Below are 8,152 nucleotides of genomic sequence, written 5' to 3'. Positions count from 1 at the left end.
TTAAGGGGAATGTGGTAGCTATCCTTCATAACGCCAAGATCCGCGAACAACTACTTACTTGTTACTTTAGTTTTAGAGTCATCCGTGCTTAAGCTGTGGCCCTTGTCTGCTGATCAGTTTTGGAAGCTCGGCTTCCTTGGGAAGGCAAGAAAAGCAAGAACAAGTTAATTTATTCAATGGGCGAAGAAGCTGATGACACAGTGGGCTCACTCGGCTTGTTGATTGTTGAAAGATTTCTTTCCTTGTTGCATATTTTCCTTCAAATCCACGAACCCTCGGTACTCCTTTTAGTAGAATTCTTCCAAAACAAGCCAGCTTACCACCATTTTTTGAAATCGCAGTCAATGCTTTAAAAAAAATTCAAGGCCGTTCTGTTCCAGGTCTCCATTGGTCTTGTTGTCATGGCTTGAGACATTTTCTCGGATCATTCCTTTTTTTCAGTAGTGAAGAATTCATATGATCCGAGATCACAATTCCGTTATTGGACCCTCCCAAAAAAACTCACCCTAAGTTGATAGCAATTAATTAATCATCGAAGGCAGATTGAAAAGCCAACGTTTCTACCGTCTACAACCACGGGTTGCTGATAAAATTGCTGAAGCGAAGTTGACATTTGGCCCGAATTTCACTGAATCCTTGAAACCTAGAAAGTAATTAGTCAATTCTTAGAGTAAGTGTCGCTGTAGCACTGAAGACTTTGCTTCACTCCTTTAGCTTCCTATTCTCAATTGTTCACTTCGAATTTGATAATAAGACTTTTTTTTATTTTTGCCTTAGGGTGTTGGGGCAAGGCGCATTTTCATAAAATGGTTCGATTCATGCATCTTTAAAGTCTGATCTCTCGTCGCTTAGCAACCGGTCCAAAAATCTGTCAAAACATTGTTGTGCAAATTCTGTATTGCATAGCAAACTGACCACTTGAATTGCTGAAAACACGATTGGCGGTAAAAAGTCCAAAAAATATACATATACTGGCTGTCAACGATTACCGTGGCACTTAGCGATCGCTGGTGCAACTCCATGCTGAAATTCTAGGAAACAACCTAAACTCGTCCTAAGGAGCTAAATGAGACAAAACAATAAATTGCCCGTCGTTATACTTGGAGTATGAATATCCACCGAAGCGGAACTACTGGACCAAATGATCTAGTATACATAGACTGTGTTCTGAAAGTTTAAAGGTTTTGCTTTATGGAGACTTAACGATTTGATCACGAAAACAAAAATCAGATTATTTCAACTACAGTTTTCCAGTCTTAGTTTTGTTGGTAGCTTTATGAAACGAATACTATTAAAGTCTATCAACCCTGACTAATTCAACATAAATTCTTACTTTTCAAGAGACCTGATCTCCCAAAAATTCAAAGGAATCACCTTTTGCGTTTGCAGACAACTTGAAATAATTACGAGGTATGAAGCAGTTTCTTCAGGCAAAGACACAAAAAACAGCCACAGAATCATTTTCCCATTTCTAGAACATGAATGCAAGAAGCCGCAATCTCCGTCCAATATTGGCGACGCGAAGCTTAATTACCTCTTTAGCAAAACCATTTTGCAATCTCATAGTTTTTTCAATACATACAAAATACTTGTTTATTCACATACAGAAACGCAGATAGTTCTTCCACTAGCCGTTTTTATACTAGAGACGCACAATTCTTCTGGGACAAACCAGGACAAACTTAGGCAAACATTTTGCCCGCGTCTGTTAAATTCATATATTATAAAGACGGGCACTGGAAAGACGTATAATGCGTCTGGACGAACTTTAGTTCACTTTAGTTCGTCTTCTTCTTCTTCTTCTTCTTCTTCTACTTTAGTTTGATGAGCTAAGAAAATGGTGCGATTTAGAGGGGAAAATAGTACTGCTCCAGTTTGTCATTAATTTCGCTGTTGAGGGCAAATGGATTACAAGGATCACCAGTGCACGCGATATCTAAATGTAAGTAATAAATCAGCCTTTATGGATATCGGTGAACAAGCAGAAATTACTCAAAGTATCCAAACGTCATACGCCCCAATCGAGGTGAAAGTTTTCAGACTTCAATAGATGCATATTTGACCGCAAGGAAAGGTATGGAGTTCAAAATCAAAACTGGTTGCCAAAGCGTTGATTCGATTGAAGATGTGATACGATGTTTATTACCATTTGCCACTAAAGCAACTAGCTTTAGCATAAATTCAATCAATTCTCACAAGACGTACCTACATTTAAATATACATCATCAACTCACTTACCTTTATCTCTTTACCTCAATGTCGTTGTTCTTTGAGGAGGAAAGATTGCGTGACGAGTAACAAGAATGTCTACGTCAAAGACGGAAGTGGATTTGTTGTGGTTTAATTTTGTTTTTGGTTTGAATTTTTTTAAAACCAGTTCTTTTTTTTTTCAAACTAGTTTAATCAATTATGTAAAAAAGGGATTTTTCTGTTTTTTTTTTTTTTTTTTTTTTGGGGGGGGGGGGGGTGTAGCTAAAAAAGCATAGGTTTGGTTTTTTAAGGGGGTTTAAAAAAAAAGAACTAAGCATCTTTCCCTCCCTTCTACTGACCTACCCCTTCCTGATCTTCTCCATTACCTCCATCCTAACCCACCCTTCCTTCACACATCTACCCCCCCCCCCCCGAATACCACTTATGCCCACTCCCTCTACACAACACTACTCACAGACACTGCATATTTCTCATACCCTTTCTGTATACTCACCAGAACGTAATCTTAAACTCCCTACCTCTGGATCTGCTGCCTACTCCTTAATCCACTTGACCATGCAAATTCCGCAGAATAATTTACAAATGAATATTTTATTATTCACCCCAGGCCATTCTGGGTCCAAACTTTGATATATTCACAAATGTGCAATACCAATGGCACGGCAGAGTCACGCCAACGCGATTGCGTAAATGAAATAGATTTCTATAAGGAAATAGAGGAATTGAAAGGTCACCTAAAGATTCACAAAAAAATGTTATTTAGAAGATGATTTTTACAACAACGCCAAACATTTCTTGAAAGAAAAAACAGAGAAGCAATTCCGCCTTTCCGCCGCCCGCCCCACCGGAAACAAGGATCGTTCTAAGCCGAAACAATTAACAAAATCGAACAAGATATGATAACTCGAAGGAAATTGGTTACAGGGGCTCTTCACAAGAAACAACAAGAAAGTAGTTCCGAAACGGGAACTGTTTCAAGTCTTGTCCCAAGAACACAGTCGAATTACAGAAAAGTGGCTTCAAGAAATTAAATTATGCAGAAATGACAGAAATCAGCCAGAAAGTTGTCAACACATCCATTCCATGCACAGAAAATGCCCAACAACCAATGGCAGCTCCAACATTCCTCTCTTTGATAGAGATCGACTTGTTGGTGAAATGCCACCCTTGTATCCCAACATGCTTTTAGGGAAAATAAAAAATCGAAAACCATGATGCTCGAGTACTGACCAAGTTTGGAGAAGTCCAATGACTTATATAACGTTAAACCTGTGCAGTGCTACTTATCTTACTTTCGATTATTTCAAAGACATTTCCTTTACATTCAGCTTGTAAACAGGTCATTTTGCAAAAAGAGTAATTACCTTTCAAGATAAATTCTAGTTTATTAATTGTAACACTACAAAAAATACCATTGTTACGTTTAATTGTAATGTAGTTACTTTCCAGTTGTATACTGCTCTATTTAATTGAAAACCTGAAAGACAAATATTTATAAATCTTGTATTATACGAACTATGTTGCCAAAGGAATGATTAAAGAATATCGCTGTTATTTTTTTCATTATGAAAACTAGTCCTACTTGTGAAAGACAGAAAAGGGTTTAGCTCTGACGAAAGGGCTAACACTCGAAACTTCAGCTTTCAAATTTCTTTACAGTGATCAGTAACCCTAAAGCCGTTTCTTTATTTCACTTCCCCACGGACACAGCACTACAGCTTCTTTACAAACTAAACCCCTTTATCCTACTCGTGAAAGAATGCGTTACTTCCACCAACCATAAGCCAATATTCTTAACCCAAAAGCCAAGACAACGGTTGTTTTAGACTAAACACTGCAAATAAGTGATTACTCCAATCTGATTATCACTACAGTACGTGCCAGACACTTGCAGAGTGCACACTAACCGTAACTCGCAGTGAAAGATAACCGTTTTAAAATGGGTTCTTAGACTTACTTACTGCTTCTAAGCGCTATTTGAAATGGGTGCCTTATAGACTTAAGGACGGTGCCTACTAATTCAAAGGTATTTTTGCGAGGTTTACTAAATATGCGGGAAAAGCAGATCTTAAGGACGTTGCCTACTAATTCAAAGGTATTTTTGCCCCGATTTATGATTATGCAGGAAAGGTAGATCTTCTCAAGTGTTATTGAAATCTAAACAGAAAATTGGGGGTAACCACGCATTTTTTCAAAGATAATTCATGAACAATATTTGTATAAAGCTCTAAAATACAAGGCAATGTAAGGCGTTCTTTCTCAAATTGAAGCTCAATTATCTCTAAAGAATGCATGGTTACCCCCAATTTTCTTTTTGAATACCAAGAGCACTTACTAAGATCTACTTTTTCTGCATAGTTTTAAACCGCGCAAAAATATCCCTGCATTAGTAAGCATCACCGATAGGAAATCCGAGTATCTGGAGATGGGCAGAACGTATGCGCAATAACAATAGCTAGTAGGCATCGTCCTTAAAAATTTTATTGAAATCCAAAAAGAAAATTGGGGGTAACCACGCATTTTCCGAAGATAGTTAATCAACAATATAAATATTAATCAATAAGGGACCAGTCATTATTTATGTAGAGGGGGGTGGAGGGAAAAAGAAGGGGGGGGGGTCAAGGCTGTTTTAGATTGGCTAGAGGGGGGGCTAATAGCGGAGGTCATCATTTCTTAGGTTTTGCAAGGGGTCTTGTCTATGCTTTTGCAAATGGGATTACTTTTACGAAATAAATTAATTTCAAAGATTTTGGTGATGAAGATGGACAACCCATGTACAAGAATATTGTCATAAACTTCATTGCTTTAATATTTCACACTTTAATAAAAGACATGCAAATCCAGATCAGCCTGTTTCAGTGTTTGATTTCGGCTGCATTCAATATCAAAATCAACAAAATATTTGTTGGTTCAATAGCCCATGAAGTAATAAAACATGAATAAGATAACACAAAATGTATTGCTTTGCACCTTGGAAAATATATTGGAAAAAATATTTATATTTGGTGTCCAACATCTGAAAAGTGGCACTTTGATTGCAAATCTTGTGGTGGCAACTTTAGATGATATATAACTTTTCCAGTGCTGGATAGGAATATTTTTCCTACACTGCATGTACTGCAACAAAACACTACTTTATAGAACCAGTACTTTTCCAACAACCAGGGCCCGGTTGTTCAAAAGCCGATTAAAGCTAATCCCTATAAGAAACGATTTAGAAATACATGAAACAAGAAATATAAGTGAAAGAAACCGACGTTTCGGTGCATCTTGCGCCATTATCAAGGTTATAAAGATAAAATGCGGTTTGTAAAAAGGCTACGTTAAAACGAATTTGCATAAAAGAGTGCCAAGCTAATTACATGAATACTTTAGCACGAAGAGAATCCGACTGTACATTCAATGCTGGTTTAAGATATTGAATACACAGCATTTCATTAACAAGGCAGTCAAATTTGTTCGTGCATTTCTTGATTACATTGAAGCGTGCTAAGAAATTGTTCGGAACAGCAGTGTTATGATCTTTGCAATAATGCCTGTAAATAGATGACGCCTTTTGACGGTGTCCCTCAACGCGCGTGTGAAGGTGGCCCTTTGTGTACCCGACATAACCTGCATCGCACAGGTCACACTTGAATAAATAAACAACGCATTGCTGGGTTACGATGTTAGGCTTGGGCTCACGCAAGCTTAGATCTTGTTTAAGCTTGCGGCTAGTAAACACGGGTTGAATGGTCTTCTGCACCTTGCTACTAAGATCTCTAAGTTGTCGTTTGACAGACACTGCAGCATCCTGATCTTTATAGGGGATAACTATCCGGATGGCGTCATCGGTATGCTGTTTAGGTTGGTCCACTGCGACTCTCGAGGTGATAAACCTGTTTATGACGGAATCAATAAGGTGATTCGGATACCTCAGCTTACGGAAAACTTCTCTCAGACGTTCACACTCTTCTGAAAAATGCGCCCAAGATGATGATAGCCGGTGCGCACGATCAAGCATTGTGACGAGCAAGCCATGCTTGTAGCGGCTGTCCACATGGCTATGATAGTGCAGGAGTAGCCCTGTGTTTGTCGGCTTGACGTAAACCTTTGTTTCAACACATGGTGCGCGATTTAAAAGCTGTACCCCAAGGAAAGGGAGCATCCCATTTTTCTCTACCTCCATAGTGAAGCTCACGGCGCTATGGGCGTGGTTCAGAGTATCCAAAAATTGTGTAGCCACTGCCAGATCCGGCATCCTGACTAGAGTGTCGTCTACGTAGCGGCGGTAAAATTCTGGGAGTTTTCCTTGACTTTTTAGGGACCCTTCAATAGAGCACATAAATACATTAGCCAAAAGGGGTCCAAGGGGAGACCCCATAGCTACTCCATCGGTCTGTTCGTATAGGGCCCCGTCGAACTGAAACAGCTGCCCCTTTGTAGCAACGAGCAGAAGATCAACGAGATCAGTTCTGGTCAAGTTTAGATCATACGTGTCGTTGAACCAGTTGTTCTCGAAAGCTTTCCGTGCCAGGATGTCAATTGTTTCGTCTAAGGGTACATTTGTGAAGAGCGATGAGACGCCATAAGATACCAAGATTTCTCCCGGGTTTATCTTAACTCCACGAATTTCATTTGTGAAGGCAAAGATATCAGTGATGGTATGTTCGTTTACCGACAAGGGCTTAAGCTTAGCATCAAGCCATTTAGCAAGGGCGTAGTTGTAAGTGCCCGTAGCAGATAATATAGGACGCATTGCTAATTGCCTCTTGTGGGTCTTGGGCAACCCGTATAAGTGAGCCAGCCTTGATCCGGTAGGTCGAACGGAGTCAGCAATCGCCGATGGTAAAATTCTGCGCACTGTTGACTCTACCAGTTTTTCTTTCTCTAGTAGGGGATGGTAATACTTAGGTGGTCTCCCTTTACTTTTTGGTGTCTCTAAGGGGACAGCACGGAATTTGCTTGTATCATTCACAGAGGCCTGCGACAACAACCGCAGATATTCCTGCTTATCCATCACGACTACACCTGACCCTTTGTCCGGTTTAGTGATAACAATGTCATCGCGTCTCTTTAAATTCTTCGATGGCTGCTAGAAGTGCCTTAGGGGGACGCGGGCCTTTCCGTTCAATGTAGTTGAGAGCCACAGATGGAAGTGTAGTGGCAGCCAGTTCTTTCATTTTCTCATCGGAGAGACTGCGCTCGAGGCTCCAATAGGCCTTCTCGAAGGATGCTTTCACCTCTATTGGAGATACACGTTGTGGTAAGGCAAAATTCAAACCCCGACAAAGCACAAGCTTCTGGAAAAACGAGAGTTCAACAATCAGATGGACCTGGACGAGCATATCTCGAACATCTCATCCTACGAACTCTGCAGACAACTGCTATCAGAGAGGGCCTAGAAAAAGAAGAAGAAATTGCACAAGTTTTCATTTCAGAGATGAGCAAGAAAGGTTTCAGGGGTGTATCCTTGGAGGAGTGTGGGTTTTTCATCAGCAAGTCCCATGGTTTTCTTGGAGCATCTCCAGACAGAATCATTCATTTACCCACCCCGAGTGCCACAGGAGTGTTGGAAATGAAATACATTCAAGTTAAGCCAGGACAAACCCTGAAAGACGTGCTTGTCTTGAAATCAATCTGTCGTGCTTGAAATCAATCTGCACTGAAAATGAATCCAGTTTAATTCTCAACAAGAATCATAAATATTTCTACCAATTATGCCATCAGATGTTTTCTACCACATACAAATGGGGTTACTTTATGGCATATGGCACAAATAAGGAGTTCTGCATGCAGCACGTAACATATGAAGAAAACATCTGGAAACCAATCCTTCTAAAACTAACTGGGTTCTATGAAGAAGTAATGCTCCCTGAGATAGTATTTCCCAGAGTTAAATTTGGTTTACCCCGAACAAAACTGTAGTGGTTCAGGGTTTTGTAACTATGTTTAACTGTAC

The 8,152-nt window shown here is 39.8% G+C and overlaps 1 protein-coding gene and 1 pseudogene across 3 annotated transcripts in view; both read right to left on the bottom strand.

Annotated features, from left to right (window-relative positions):
• The window catches only part of LOC137985170 (uncharacterized), a 28,015-nt gene extending 25,544 nt beyond the window's left edge, over positions 1-2,471 (bottom strand). Inside the window, exons 1-3 of one of the 3 annotated variants that reach the window (XM_068832691.1) lie at positions 2,239-2,471; positions 506-643; positions 59-135 (exon numbers count right to left, since the gene is read on the bottom strand). The gene's annotated coding sequence lies outside the window, so the exon portion shown is untranslated. Of the gene's footprint in view, positions 1-58; positions 644-2,238 lie in introns of all 3 variants that reach the window. The other 2 variants (XM_068832689.1, XM_068832690.1) reach the window with 2 other exon arrangements.
• Positions 2,472-5,446: 2,975 nt separating this feature from the next.
• On the bottom strand, positions 5,447-7,391 carry LOC137985572 (uncharacterized; annotated as a pseudogene).
• Positions 7,392-8,152: the final 761 nt, after the last annotated feature.

Source organism: Montipora foliosa, chromosome 14 (genome assembly GCF_036669935.1).
Source record: "Montipora foliosa isolate CH-2021 chromosome 14, ASM3666993v2, whole genome shotgun sequence".
Lineage (NCBI taxonomy): Eukaryota > Metazoa > Cnidaria > Anthozoa > Scleractinia > Acroporidae > Montipora > Montipora foliosa.
This window is presented reverse-complemented; position numbering and strand designations above follow the sequence as displayed.